Source organism: Musca vetustissima, unplaced genomic scaffold, assembly GCF_032173495.1.
Source record: "Musca vetustissima isolate MV318-11 ecotype Yass unplaced genomic scaffold, APGP_CSIRO_Mvet_v1 utg2832, whole genome shotgun sequence".
Classification (NCBI taxonomy): domain Eukaryota; kingdom Metazoa; phylum Arthropoda; class Insecta; order Diptera; family Muscidae; genus Musca; species Musca vetustissima.
The window spans coordinates 110,262-127,046 of record NW_026880723.1 but is presented as its reverse complement, the minus strand read 5'-3'; the positions used below and the strand labels follow the sequence as shown (position 1 = coordinate 127,046).

Below are 16,785 nucleotides of genomic sequence, written 5' to 3'. Positions count from 1 at the left end.
TAAAAGTTTTTTACCGTGTGTTTTTGTATTTTTTTTTTTCAAATTTTGTATGTTTATGATTTTTTAGTTTTCTTTTTGCTTTTCGATTTTTTTTCAACAACCGGTGTTTTTCTTTTTGGATTGTTGTTGAAATTCTTTATTTCCCTCAAATTTTTCTTTGCGATTCTGATTTATTTTACACGTAGAGGGTTGATTTTTGACTGAAACCGTAATTAGTTTTCACACAAAGTATAGAGAGCAGTGTTCGAAACCGTTTAGTTTTAACTACTTTCAATTATCAACTTGATGTGAATACGAACGGCAAACAAAACATAAACAAATTTAATTTTCTTTTTTTAAATAAAACAACAAAAAAATCTTTGGCGTATTTTTTGTTGTCTCAAAGCAAAAGTGGGTAATATGGAAAATATAATCCAAAATGTCGCGCACCGCGTTCCGGACTTTCTCTGATCTCGTTCGACGTTATGCCTGGTTGGCGGATCAACGACGAATGATCATTCCTTGTTGTTTATCGCATAACAAAAGGTGTTGTTCGAACGAGTGAGCAGACAAGCGAGCTAGCAGGCTGGCTGGCTAGCTGAGCGAGCGACAAACGAGTATTCTACAACAAAATCGATAATGTGTATACGACGGCCGACTCTCGAATGCGCTCAATACAAGACAACGAAAATACACAACCACAACGAAACGAAAAATAACACCAACAACAACAGCACCCAACAATTATCAGTGGAACCAGCAGAGGCACAGCATTCACCGCACATCGGATGCCAGATCTGATGGCAGGCAGACAGGCAGTATGTGCAGCAGTAGGAATAATTAATACATACAGTAAGTGTGCCTTTATTGTTGTTTTTGTATTCACGACGATACGACTGAACCACCACCAAACCCATTTATCAGTGTTGGCATTTGGAAATGTGTGTATATGTACGTTGTATAATTTTTGACAGACACTTGCTGGTAAAAAAAAATTAAAAAATCAGTTTTGAGTATTTTGAGTTTTTTTTTTACGAGGATTGAATTTGACGGATATTCAATCCTCGTAAAAAAACGTAATTGTTCCAAACGAGAGATCTACGGAGTTTAATGCGCGTTCAGACTATGTCTTTTAAATCGAGATACCAAATCCTAGCTGTTTAGACTAGTATTAAAATGATATTCATATTACAATCAATATTTTCGTTATTCCAATAGGATTATCTTTCATTAAGTGAAAAATTCATACACATATATGTTATTTTAAACAAATTTAAAATTTCAGCTGTTGTCAAATTTTTGTTAGAATACTATGCGCAAATTTATAACCTATTTTGAAACATACTTTTAGGAGAAGTGATTTTTTGGTGTAAAATCAGGGTTGTATTTGAAATTATCTCGATTAGACATATTATTTTGAGCAAATATATAGAAGCTGTGTCTGTAAGTAAGCTCTATTTCTGAGAGCAAGCAGTTTTTATTCTCTGAGAAATATCCAGTAAGATTTTGCAAAATATTACGTAATTCCACAATGAAATCTTTGGTCAAAATTTTAAATTAACAGCTGATACATCGAATTCGAACACATCTCTTTTGCTGGACTTTGGAGTAAACAGCCAGCCACCCAGTAACATTTGGTAACAATTGTTACCAAATATCGAGTAAACAGAACAGCTATAATTTCAGATTGATATAATAATTAAATTTAAATCATGTAGATTATCAGGTTAAAAGCTATAATCTAAAGGCGAATGTAAACTATGAATTTTAAATCGACACGATTTGTTAATCGAAGTACCAAATCCCAGCTGTTCAGACATGTATTAAAATGATATAAAGTTGACAGTCAGCTGTTTTTTATTTACGTATACATACACATTTCACTCCTTTCATAATTTTCGTAGAAGTTATTATTAGTTCAAACATGAGTGAACATATTTTAATTTTTTCAGCACTTGTCATATTCTTGGAGCAGCTGTTTTGAATTCTAACGAATTTAAAGCATATCTGTAGGAGCTGCGAATATTTGTTGGTACCATAGCAGTGTTGTATCTGAAATTATCTCGGTTTAGCTATGCCTTCTAAATAGACTCGATTTGTAAATCGAGGTATGAAATCCTAGATTTTTAGACTAGTATTAAAATAAAAGAGTTGTATTAAAAAAACACATTAGTCTCATTTGCGCCCATGCCCCGACCGAAGACAAAGATGAAAAGACATATTTTACGAGCGAATAGAATCAGCATATGACCCCATGTTAAAGTAAACAGTTAAATACATTGTTAAAGGGTGTAAAGTGGAACTAGTCACTGGAGAACTAAGAAATTACGAGTTTCTGATTACGAACTAGTTCCTCTTGCTAGCGGGTGATTGAAAATTAAAATAATCTGTTATGAGTAATTTGAGTTTTTTTTAACGAGGATTGAATTTCCGTCAAGTACAACTTGAGCATATGACCGCTGCCCGCCCTGGCCATGATATTAAAATTCTGCAAGGAGTTTTTAATGCAAAAATCGAAACAGAAAATATTTTTGGTCCCACCGTCGGAAAATTCAGCCTCCATTAAGAAACATACAAAGGTATGAGGTTGATTGGCTTCGCGGCAGCAAAAAACATGCTAGTTAGCAGCACCAGATTCAAGCATCTCAATATACACAAGGGCACCTGGATTCCTTCCGATCGAACAACTATAAATCAAATCGATCATGTTGTGATAGACGGAAGGCATTCAACCAGTGTTTTAGACGTTCGATCGATGCGATTAGCGAATATCGCAGCCAAGGTTCGCACTTGCCATAATGTAGCAGCAAATGTGCGTTCTAACACAACACGGAAACTCGACGTGGAAAATCTGCAAACACAAGAGGTAGCAGAAGCCTACTCCGCTCAACTTGCCCACCTGCTTGACGAAAGCACTTCTTGTTCCGATAATACTATAGAAGCACAATGGCAAATGATTGCCCACTTAGGGATACGTAGTCGAGCACAAAAGTTGACTTTTAGACTTTTCGATTTTTCCTTTTGACCAAAAAGTCGAGTTTTAGACTTTTAGATTTTTGCCTTTGACTAAAAAATCGACTTTTCGATCTTTCGATTTTACAAAACTGTTCAAAATCGATTTTCGACTTTTAGTGACATCTGCAAAATCGACCAAAAATTTGATTTTTTATAAGAATTATTGTTAACAGATAAAGCAAAGTCCCGGAAAGTGCAATTTTTGGGCAATCGAAATCGAAAGTCGATCTTGAAAAGTCGACTTTACGATTTTCTCATAGATCAAAAGTCGACTTTGACTTTTAGACTTTTCAATACAAAAAGTCGATTAATCGACTAGTCGAAAGACGATTTACTTATCCCTATGCCCACTCCCTACAAAACAAAAATTGGGTACCAAGGACCACCATTAAGGATCCCATAGTACGATCAGGAGTGTCGTAATGCTACTGATATGAAAAACGTAGGACAACCCTGCAGACAGTAGCAACAAGCAATGCGAGAGAGGATTATCGAGAGAAAAGGAGAGAGGAGAAACGTATTTTCAGATAAAAAGAAGAAGGAACAAGGAATACGTGAGCAAATCGAGATGTACAGGAGTCTGAACGAAGTCCGGAAATTTTACCAACGAGTAAAATAGGTGGCGATGGGTTACCATCCGAACTATTCAAGACTGGTGTTCAGGAGCATGCACCAGCTGATTAGTACAATTTACCTAGAGGAATGCATGCAAAATGGTTGGAACCTCAGCATCCTATGTCCCTATGCACAAAAAAGGACACAAGGCGATATGTGCCAACTATAGAGGAATAAGTCTCCTTCCCATCGCTTATAAAGTACTATACTGAAGCCAATGGCCAATGATATTATTGACCCATAGCAATGCGACCTGGCAAATCCACCATTGACCAGATCTTCACTCTGCGCCAAATCCTGGAAAAGATCTACGAAAAACACATCGACACATTCCACCTATTCGTCGACTATAAATGTGTTCAAAGGGGTTTAAAGCCATGTCTTCGTTCGGCATTCCTGCTAATTTAATAAGGCTATACAGAATAACTTTAACTGGCACAAGATCAGCAGTTAAAGTCGGAATGGACCTTTCGGAGCCTTTCAGACAATGTGACAGTCTCACGTGTGACGTTTTTAACATCCTGCTGAAAAGGTCATAGATGACGCAAAGATGAACAGAAATGGTACTCTGTACACCAAACTACACATGTTACTCGCCTACGCCGATGACATCGACATAATGGGTCGATCATTACGAACCTTTGAACAAATTGAGAAGGAGTCTGCCATAGTAGGTTTGACAGTAAATGGCGAGAAAACCAATGGTATCAACTCGCATGTCGTCCAGTGGACTCGGAGAGGTAGTCAACGTTGTTAAATACCTCGGTTTCACCATAAGTAAAACTAATGACTCATCAGTTTTGAAATTCGAAGAATATCTTGGCCAACAGATGTTATTATGGTCTAAGTATGCAATTCTATCCGTCCTGGTGTATGGATCAGAAGATTTAAGTGCCGATCTGCGTCTACGGTGAATATCGGCGTCGAATGAACACGAGCTTTACCATCTAGACAAGGACATCGACATATTCAGTCGTATTGAGCTGTGGCGACTACGTTCAAAAGGCATATAAAATCGAGCCAACTGATTGTTCACGTAGAAGGGGAAGGTCACGAACTCGATGGAAGGTGAAGTGGAAGACAACATTTTGGAACATGGTCTTTCAAATTGGAAGAGCTGCGCACACAGATAAAACAACTGAGGAATTTTATTATAAAAAACCTAACCTCGAACTCATCTCTAGGCTTTAATTTTTTTCTATCAAATCTCTGCAATTGCATTAAAAGTGGCGACTAAAGTCGACTCAACGAGGGATACATTTCCACACCTGTCATCACAAAACAACACTTGTTAAACAAATTCATTGGTCGGATTGGGTACACAACATTTATAAATTGTTCCATCACTGACTGATACACATATCTAGTCTCAATTCTCACTCTCACCGAAGAGATCGCGCAAAATCTGTAAAGGTAATTGAAACAAACATAAAAAAATGGAAATAAAAGAAAACTCGTCACACTACCACCACCAGCACCCACCTCGCCACCACCACCATCATCTTTCCCAAGATTTTGTCGATGACAATATACGACAACAAACAGAGAATATCGAAAAAAGGAAGGCAATGCATTTGAAGAAATGAAAAAAAAAATCGTTTGTGGTTTATGGGCGTTTGTATTCGAATTGCAGTAGTTGGTGCCCGAGAATTATGGGGTGGAGTTGGTTGGTTGGTCGGCATGTATGCAGTAATTGTGGAAGTATCCCTTATACGGAACATATGTATGTATTCTGTGTAAAGTCATTATTACAGTAATTGCAGACAAAAAAGGGGATGAAAAGGGGGAATGTTGGAAGATGCGGGACAATATGGTATTAAAAATGCTCCACTAAGGTAAGAATGCAAGGTACACAAAATCTTAGCGAAAAATGGTGCTGTGACTACAACTAAATGGTTTGTTCGCCTTCAAAACGATAATTCTGTAGTGCTAGTGGGTTTATCGATTTCTTTATGCAAGGCGACTCTGTGTCGTCGTGCTCCAGTTTTGCACTTGGCCATTTCAAAGCAAACACTGTATTTACCCGGAAACTCCAGACAAAAAAGAGATAAAATCAATTTTTCATTGCATTTTACAATCCGATGTTTGTCAAATTTTGGGAAAGATCTCTGAATAATGCATTTGAACCTTTTTCTTTCCAAAAGACAACCGAACAACCACTACCTGGGCAATGAATCTCATTATGTTTGTCTTATAAAACATTTCAAAAAATAAACACATCATTATTGTTGAAGTCGAAGTCGCACAGTTATTGTTGACATTTCTTCGCAGGTATTGAACAACAGTCAGTCATGTTTATTATGCATTTTAACTCGAACCAATGTTTTTTGTGTGTTCTTATGTCAACATTGTCATGTTGATTTTTGTAATGAATTTTTTGGTCAAGGCAGGTTATTCGGAAACAGAAAAAAAACTCTGCCATCATTATCTGCAATGCATTAATAATGTACTGACAGAATTTCTATACCAGAATAAGAAAATATACTGTATTCAATATTCGACGTATTAGGTTGGTTCTTTTATGGGAGTAGCTAGAAAGTCAGGGATTTCGAAAACGCCTATAAATAACTTCTTTGGAAAAATGACTAAATGTTTAGGTTTTTTTTAAGAGGTTTAAAAATGTGAAAATACATCCTGAGATACTTGTTGTATCCCGTATTTTTTAAATATTAAAACTGCCAGAAGGAAACAACAAACAGATAGTCACTGTCAAAAGTTTAAACATGTTGTTTTCATTATAAAAGTTGCATAATTTTTTAAATGTGAACATGACATCCTATTTTCAAATTAATGAAATAAAATTCCCAATATTTATATAAATCTATATATATAAAATAGAAAACAATTTGTTTGTATGTTACCGATAGACGCCAAAACCGCTGAACAGATTTTAATCAGATTTACACTGTATGTCGGGGCATGCCCTGAAAGTAACATAGGCTATATAAACTTTTAAAATTCCGCGTGGATGCGGAGTTATAGCATCAATAGTGAACATACCTCAAATTTTCTGAACATGTAATATGCGTTTATCTTAAGAACGGTTACAGATAACGGCTTCAAAATTTGTAGGTGTGAATATATATCGTATATCGTAGGTGTGAATACACATTATTCATAAAAATATGAACGAGACAAGATGGTGGAAATGCACTCTCCGTCACACTTAAATAATCTACATGTAGGAAATAAAAAATGTTTTGTTTCTAGTCTCAAAAACCGTTACACAGATTTTACTTAGATTTTTACCGCACATCATGCCATCCGAGGGAAATAATATAGGCTATATAAACTTCCAAAATTTCGCGTGGATTTGGAGTTATCGCATCGAAAGTAATTTTACATCTGAACTAATATTCATTTATCTTAAGAAGGGTTACAGGTTCCCACTTCAAAATTTGTCTGAGTAACTTGGTAGCAAATACGCATCATCCCTATAAAAATTGGCATGGTACAATAGGGGAAAGTGTACTCCTCACTGCATTTAACTAATCTAAATGTATAAAATGGAAACTCTTTTTGTTGTTGACACAAAAACCGCTAAATAAATTTTACTGAAATTTTCGCAGTAAGTCATGCCAATTGAATATCTTAAATAAATCGGCTCATACAAATTTGTATGATACGCAGATAATTACATACTACACCTTTTTCAAATGTTATTCAAAACATTTCAATTGCAATTCGAGAATTTCATTTGTAATTCGAAAACTCAATTTGCAATTCATAACATTTCACTTGTAATTCGAGTATGTAATTTGTAATTCACAACATTTCATTTGTAATTTTAAACTTTTCGTATGAAATTCAAAAAATTACATTTGAAATTTAAAAAATTTCATTCGTAATTCGAATATTTCAATTTGAATTTCGTAGAGTTTCATTTGAAATTCAAAGAAATCCATTTGAAATTCAAAGAATCCAATTTGAAATTCATAACATTTCACTTGTAATTCATAACAATTCTTTTCAAATTCATACATATTCCTTTTGTGTTACCAATAATATTTTTCGAATTTAAAATTAAATGTTACGAAAAACAAATGGAATGTTATGTATCTCAAAACAAATGTTAATAATTTCAAATGGAATTATTTAAATTTCAAATGGAATTTTATAAATTTCAAGTGGAATTTTATGAATTTCAAACGCAAATACATGGAATTTCAAATGGAAGTTTATGAATTTCAAATGAAATTCTATGAATTTCGAAAGGTATTCTAGGAATTACAGCTGATATTTTGTGAATTTCAAATGGAATTCTCGAATTGCAAATTATATGTTGTGAATTACAAATGGAATTCTCGAATTACATTTGATATGTTTTGAATAACATGTGAAAAATGTGTAATCTTAAGTGACCAGGAATTAACAAATCGATAATGTTCGACTCATCGTTTTTGGTCCTTTTCTGTTATTATCAGTAATGATAAAAACCACCAGTTCAGTAATTCCGCTAACGTCAGTAATTCCGCTAACGTTATTGTAGAAATTCTTTCCAATAAAGATTCACGAAGAAGGCCTTATACTTTTTTTCCAAGATATTGATAAGAATATTGTACATTGGGAAAATGTACAATATTCAGAAATGTTCGTGTTTTATCAGTGGGCGGTGCATCACCAAATGTAATCTCTATTCAAATGCATTCTTGCAGTACATTGACTATTGGCCCATATCGACAGACTGTTTGGTTCATGACATCGAAATTGCACAATCGTATATTTTGAAGGTAAAATAAATATTGCTATGAAGATTTCAGATTTTTTTCAAGGGGAGGCATATAAAAAGATTTCGGTATGCTGTAGATGAATAACGGAGATCGGTGACAGAACCAAAATAGAACTCTGTGATATTCGCTTAGAAATTGACATTTAATATTAAGACATTTAGGGCCACCGTGCTTCCAAAAATTTCCTGTCGTTATCTGGGCTAAGCAACTTTAAGAAGCTTGCCTTAAACCCTTTTTTGTGTCTGCCCTTAGGATGTTTGGTATTGGTTGGAGATTTTGTGAATTTTTTAAACGAATTGGCTATAATTTGGGTTTTTTATCAACATTTTTGGTATTGTTACCATTGAGGAGATAAAAGAAATTGCATGTTTCGTCAGGAGCATGTACCAACCAGAGATGGTCTGCCAGAAACAGTGACGTAAATGACATACATTTCCGATGAATAATACATAGTCAAAAACGTAGGAAACCTACCCAAAATCATTAGGTTTTTGACAAAATAGCAATTTCCATTAATCAATTTGGAAATTACGAATGCTTTACTCAAATCCGTATAAAATTTAAAAATTTTCTTCTTAAAAAAGTTTAGAAATTTTTATCAGTTCAAGTAAGGAATAGTCAGATATATGAAAAAATAATATATATTCTTGAAAATCACTGTATATGGTGATAATATTGAAATAAATGACGTTTACTACATTTTTTTACATTTAATATAGGTATATGACGTTTTCGACGTTTACACCTTTTTGACAGTCGAAAACCAAAAAAATTGTCATACGGACCATCCCTGGTACCAACTGATTGGCTAGAAAAATACATGTCCAATAATTGGAACATCAGCATCCTGTGTTCCGTGCACACTACGTCAATTCATGGAAAAGACCCACATGGACACATTGCACCTATTCGTCGACTTTAAACTGCACTTGATAGCCCAATCCTCTCAGAGGTGTTTAAATCCATGTCTGCGTTCGGCATTCCTGCAAAATGACTACGGTTGTGCAGGATAACTTTAACAAGGTTAGCAGTCGGAAAGGGCCTCTCGGAGCCCTTCAATGCCGAACGAGGATTCAGACAAGGTGACAGTTTGTCGTATGAACTTTTTAACATCCTCCTGGAAATGGTCATACGAAATGCAAAGGGGAACAGAAATGCACTCTGTACACCAAACATCATAAGTTACTCGCAGACGACATCGACATAATGTTTCGAACATTGCTAGCGGTAACAGTCATTTTTGAATGAATTGAGAAGGAGTCTGTCAATGTGGGACTGGCAGTAAATCAAAACGTCATGTAGGCTCGGACCAACTGTGGAACTTGGAAACTACAGGTTTGAGGTAGTCAACGATTTTATATTACTCGGTACCGCCATAAATAAAATTAATAAGATCAGCTTGGGAGAAGAATTGATTTGGGCAACAGATGCTACTATGGTCAGGGTAAGTAATTCAAAAACAAGGCAACCTCTCGTCAAATCAAACTCATACTCTATACCCGTGCTGTTGTATGGATCCCAACATGGGTACTTGCGCAAGCAGATGAGGCAGCTTTTGGACTGTTTGAGAGAAAATTTTTCCGAAAGATCTATGGGCTGCTGTGTATCGACGGTGAATATCGCAGTCGATATAGTCAGACATATCGAGCTGCGAAGGGGAAGCGTAGGGGAAGGCCACGAATTTGATGGAAAGATCAAGTGGAAGACAACATCTCGGTACAGGGTCTTTCAAAGAGCTGAGCAGAATACCGACGCGCCTGGAAATCTTTTTCAAGCTCGTTTTATGGAACAAATGTTCTGTCACAAGCCATCGAAGTAAGTAAGTAAGTATGTCCGAGAGAAAAAAGTGCTCCGACAATTGGTTTGGGCGCATGAAAATAACACCAATTTTCTCTAAGTGTCTTTGTACAGAAAATTATATACCCATCAAAAAAAGTGGACCAGTAACATTTTCTCTGTTCGTAGATGTTATTATTTTAGGAAACTGGTTTCTGTGTTTATAAATTTAAATTATTTTAATGTCCTCTTTCAATTAATACCCCCCGCATAATCTGTACAAATACTTCATTTTATTGGTGTAGGTTTTGTATTTTCCAAAAAACAATGCCAATGAATTGAAAATTTATAACAAACAGCCCACATTGTCGTCACAGTCGACAAAAATGTGAATTAGAATTAACAATTGGAATGAAATACGATTTGAAACTGGTAACTGTCTCGAAAAATGCATTTACCTGCACTGCTCTGTAGTTTTGCTGTCGTTGAAAGAGGCGAAAGATCAATAGTTCAATACACTTAGTCGTTGTCGGCACTATTGAATGTCATGTAAGGCATTCGATTCGAACAGAAAAATATCAATGAATGAAAAAATCACGTGATTTATGACAAGATTTTTTTTCAAATAAAATCTTTTTTTCTTTCAATCTAAAAATAGTCATGGCTCTTTTAAGACCACTCCAGAGTTTTTTTTTCTTTTTTTCAAATTTATTTTTCTCTTTTTTCCGAATGAATGAAAACCCACATGAATAACTGAATGTCTAATGAATTACCTACATACATACGTACAGAGATGATTGTCTGTCTGTCCGTCTGTCATACAAACTAATATATTTACACTTGAAGTTATTTACATACAAATGTACATATGTATGTGAGTACTTAAATATCTGTATGTGGCCACAGATGCAATACCGAGATCAGTCGAGTCACCCAAATGAAAATGTTGAAAAATAAAAGAAAAAGAAGAAAAAATAAATCACACAAAAACTCACGAGCATAGAGGGGCTTCCTTATACCCTACCCTCCTTACTAATTGATGTGAATGACAGGCCAACTCAAGGATATCCATCCATATTGATGGCAGATGAGATTTTGAAGAGTCTATGAAGGGTATTGAGTACCTCAAAACGATTAGCGTGATGATAATTACTGTCTAACATTTGCGGCCTGACTTAGCATAACCATGCTAATTACTTTGTAAATCAATATGATCACTCAGTGATTAACAGCCTCCTCTGTTAATTGCTAATACAATCCTTTAAAATCGCCATGAAACTATGTTTATATTAATAGACAGTGAGCATGGTGGCAGGGATATTGATGCTAATGATACTTGTAGAATATAGGGTGATAAGAAGTAATATAACGTATATTTAAAGGGTCATAAACTATCTCTATAATAACTGCATTATGGATGTGGAAAAAATAAAGGGTCTGAAACTTCCGTCGTAAGGTGAGGTGTATATTAATTTTGTCATTCTGTTTGTAATAGGTCAAAATATTAACATGGATCAGAATACATTTCTATGTTGATATTATCAACCATTGTCAATTTATTTTTGACCAATAAAATCGTTAGTCGGGTTTTTGATACGCTCTTCGATTTTTTAATATCCGAAAAACAACTTATTAAAGAAACTGCATTAAAAGTTCTGTGAAAAATAAAATTAATATTAAATTAAATAAAATAAGTAAAAAAGTCGTCAAGTTCGGCCGGACGACTCCACCACGTGCGGTGCATTCAAAATTCCTTAAGTCAATCGAAAAATTTATATGGGACTCTGTTTTGGTGTTATGTGATAGTAGATTGTTTATGCTCCGAAAAAATAGTGTTCCAAATTACAGAAACTTCAGTGGGAAGACTTTTTTAATTTATTTTTTATTCAACATGAGAAAATTTGGTTAAACAGGCGAAGTGGAACTTTTAGATGGGGTTATATCAAAACTTCGACCTATATACCACACAAATACATATATAAGTCTGTCTTCCAGAACACTTTTTACCAAATTACAACTCCATCGGTTGGATAATGCGGCAAAGTCTTCAAAATACCGAAAATGGATTGGCATTGTTCTATAGGAGTTATGTCCAATCGTAACCTGATAATGACCGTTATATGGGGCCTACCATAAAAAGTGGGCCATTATTGATCATTTCCGGAATTAAGATTTGGTACCCATTAGATCCAAACGTTGCATGTAACAGTCAATTCGGTTGAAAAACGTGTCAAAGAACCCAATAATACCGAATATTTGGGGGTACCGTTATATGGTGACTATACCGAAACCTGGGCCGATATACCCCATTTGCAATACCAACCATCCTAGGAGTGAAAGATATGCCAGTTCAAAGCTCTATCTCGAAATTGCGATCACTATAGTGATTTTAACTGCGATCAACTGGTGGAGGTTAAAAAGCCGATATAGTTATTGATGAATAAGTAATCGGTTCGTTTATGATCATACCTTGCGATTGTTTTATAGAGATTGTCACATAAATACTTACTTCTCTGGCTTGTGACAGGCACGTCGATCTTGTGCGCAGCTCTTCCAATTCGAAAGACAATGTTTCGAAATGCTGTCTTCCACTTGATCATTCCATTGAATTCGATTTTACGCATCCATTCTCACGACATGACCTAGCCAACGTAGTTGTTGCAGCTTGATAAGTCTAACAATGTCGATGTCCAAGAATAGATGGTACAATGGTTCATTCATCATGGTTCATTCGACGACGATATTCACCGTCAACGCAGTTCGGCCCATAGATCTTTCGGAGAATTTTTCTCTCAAACACTCCATGAGCTGCCTTATCTGCTTGCTTCAGATCCATATAGGAGCACGGGTAGTATCAATGTCTTGTAGAGTGTGAGTTTGGTCTGGCGTGAGGTGGCCTTTTTTTCTAAATTGATTACTTAGACCATAATAGCATCTGTTGGCCAAGACTATTATTCTCCAAGTTCCACAGTTGGCCCGAGTCTACTGGACGTCTTGCGCGTTGATACCATTAGCTTGGTCTTCTCGCCCTTTACTGCCAGACCCACTTTGGCAGACTCATTCTCAATTTTTTCAAAGGTGGCTGTTGCCGCTCTCGATGTCATCGCCGTAGGCGACTAACATGTGTACAGAGTGCAATTTCTGTTCAACTTTGCATCTCGTATGACCTTTTCCAGCTGGATGTTAAAATGGTCACACGATAGATTGTCACGTTGTCTGAACCCCGGTTCGGTATCAAAGGGCTCCTGGAGTTTCTTTCCGACTTTAACTGCCAACTTTGTGACAGTTACCGTTATCCTGCTTAGCCGTATGAATTTTGAAGGAATGCCGAGCAGACATGGTTTTAAACACCTGTGAACGGATAGAGCTGTCGAATGTGTCTTTATAGTCGAAGATTAGGTGGAACGTGTCGATGTGTTTTTCGTTGGTCTTTTCAGGATTTGGCGCAGAGTGAAAATCTGGTCAATTGTCGATTTGCGGGCCTGAAGCCGCATTGGTAGGGTGCAATAATGTCATTGACCATTGTCGTCAGTCATTTACACAGTACGCAACATAGCACTTTATATGCGAAGGGAAGGAGACTTATTCCTCTATCGTTGTCACATGTCGTTGCAATTGTACGTGTATATTATTATCTGGACAATGAGTGTTTTCGACAAGCAGGTGGGTAAGTTCAGCGGAGTAGGCTTCTGTTACCCCATGTTTTTCACCTTTTCGACGTCGAGTTTTCTTGTGCTACAAGGTAATGGTCCGAATTAATATTCGCTCCTAAAATCGAACGTCTAATACACTGGATGAATGCCTCCATCTATCATAACATGATCAGTTTGATTTCTCCTTGTTTGGTCGGAAAACCAGGTGGTCTTGTGTATATGGAGATGCTTGTATCTGGTGCTGCTATCATGCATGCCGTTGTCGGATGTTTCTTCATGGAGGATGAATTTTCAGGCTGTGGTGCCAAATATATTTTTCCTTTCGATTTTTTGCATTAAAATCTCCTAACAGAATTTTAATATCATGGTCATATGTCGTCTTCTGTCGGAGTATAGGCGAAAATATGACGGATGTGGAAGAACTTTGCTTTTAGACGGATTATAGCAATTCGGTATTCCACAGGAGTGAATTTGGAGACGAGTTCTTTTATTCTCCTGTTAACCATAAATCCGCAACCTCGTTTCATGGCAGATATACTGCAGTGGATAATTCTTTCCTTCCATCGCATTTCCTGTAAGACAATAAAATTGGATTTGTACTTTTTGAGGACATCCGCCAAAACGAAAACTACGCCTGTTCTGTTCAACCAATTTTTGTATAGTTCTTATGGGTGAACCGGGCACATATCAGCTCACTATTTCAACAGATGATGAAAGTAGCTACCTCAGGTGACACCGCGGAGATGTCTGTGTCTACAATTGAGACGAAAGAGGGACCAAGATAAGCATGGGATTCGCCATGTTAAAGCCAATCAAAGCTGTTGCTTGGTATTTGTCATCCCCTACGCCACTCTTCAATTTTCTATGCCAAATTTTGTGTTAATCAAACAGGCATAGGGTCGGTCGAAAATATATGGGAGCTATATCTTAATCTGAACTTATTTCGAAAAAAATACTTCTAGACTCAATTTGGTACGCTATTCTAAAATCTGCCGAAAGTATATAGGGGCTATATTAATAGAATTCATCTTTGGGTCATCCAATTTGATAATAAATTGATTGCCGCAACCACGATATATTCATAAACTGGTCCCTAAAATGATGATGCCTAAATCCATCATCTAAATGATCCACAAAAATTTAAGGAACATACGAATTCAGCGATGGGTATTAATACTGAAAAAAAGTCCCGCCCAATCCTCTTTTCTATCCTCTCGTTACTATTAAAAACACCAACACTATACATAGAATATTAAGAATCCCCTCTTAATATCCACATGTTACAAACGCTACCCAAATCTCACAATACAAACGTAGCGTACACATGTGGTCTATTGAATATTCATTTTTTTCTTTAAATAACTGTCTAACTACGAGGTGACTACCTATTTCTGTCTGCAACCAAGATTTTGTACACACAAACACCAATACGCACACCGCACACACAAGTGTTAGTTTAAATATTTATTTTCCACATTGAAAAGATTTTCAATAATAAAATAAGGAAAAATATCCAATGGTGCTGAAGAGACGCGTGAGTCTGTGACACTTAAGGGTATTAAGTGACGAACAGCAATGAGACTCGTAACTATTTGTCTCAAATGATCGATTGTTTGGAAGAAGAAGACGAAGAAAAAACAGTGGGTTATTGAAAACCCCTAACAAAATAGACAAATGTGTTCTTCAAAAGAAAAATTAAAAATCACCCATCAATTGAAATACGTGCCGCAGACGCAGATCAAGGCTCTTCACTGTACTTTTGAAAGTGGTAACATGAAGCAGACCATAATTGTTTATAGGGTTTCCCAAAAACCTAAACACAATACCCATTTCACTTCATGGGCTTAAGTGTTTGGATAGTTTTGTTTAGCATTTTTTCTTTCTTTTTTTTTTGATTTGTCATCATTGCAAGCGAGCGTTTGGAAAAAATGGGAAAGCATATCACGATCTTTTTTTTGTGACATCTCGTATATCTTCGAGATTGATAACCTCAAAAAATATTGATGATTGAAAGTGCAGAGTAAGGAAAATGAAATAAATCACAAACACACATACACATTTGAAACGAGTAATTTGACCTACGATGAAGGTTAAATCACACATAATATTATAAACAATTTCCTTGAGGTATGCGAGTTTTGCCAATAGGGCATGCTTTCTATTATAATTTAAAAAAAAATAAATTTCGTAAAAAAAGAATTTAATTTAGACCCTGGGGACCTCTCCAATGGTGTTACAAAATTCACATATACATTTTCCAAATTATTTCGATATAAATATTAGATTGTTCAAAGGTTGGTTCAACTAAATTACTCCGACCCTTCGAAAATTTAAAATTTATATTCAGGAACATTTTGTCTATTTGATGAGAAAGTATTAGAAGGAGTGGATCGATAGGTCGCCGTTCTCAGCAATTGGTACTCTGTTGCTATACAGAGTGCAACATTTCGAGAATGGATTTTAGTTTGAAGCCTTCCAAAATACAGCTGGCGCAAGAATTGAAGGCGAAAGACCTACCGCAACGCAGACGATCCGGACGAACATTTCTGAGACATGCTGGAAGATGTAAGTATTGAAAGTATTGAAAAGTCGAAGTCGACTTTTGATCTGTGAGGAAATCGGAAAGTCAACATTTTTATATCGACTTTCGATCTATCAAATTTTTAATCGATTTAGCATTATCCGTAAAATTCGATTTTCAACAGGTTTAACAAAATCCAAGGTTCGAAAAGTCGACTTTTAGTCGAAATCGAAAAGTGTAAAAATCAACTTTTTGTTCCGTGGAAAAAATCTAAATGTCGATTCTCGCAGAACAGGGTTGCCCATATTCGACGGACCCATCTGGCAACGCCATAACTTTTGACAGAGATGTCACATCGCTTAATGACATACCGCATTTGAAGCGTCAGTCCAAGCAGATTTTTACCATGAACCAATACACGCGACGCGAGCGCTCTGAAATAGTTGAAATTTACATTCAACAGAAGAGTCAATTGTGAAAACTCAACGTGCTTTTA

At 36.0% G+C, this 16,785-nt stretch overlaps 1 long non-coding RNA gene across 1 annotated transcript in view; it reads right to left on the bottom strand.

Moving 5' to 3' along the window:
• The window catches only part of LOC133326532 (uncharacterized), a 51,109-nt gene that overhangs the window by 2,858 nt on the left and 31,466 nt on the right, over nucleotides 1-16,785 (bottom strand). The gene's annotated exons all lie outside the window — the stretch shown is intronic.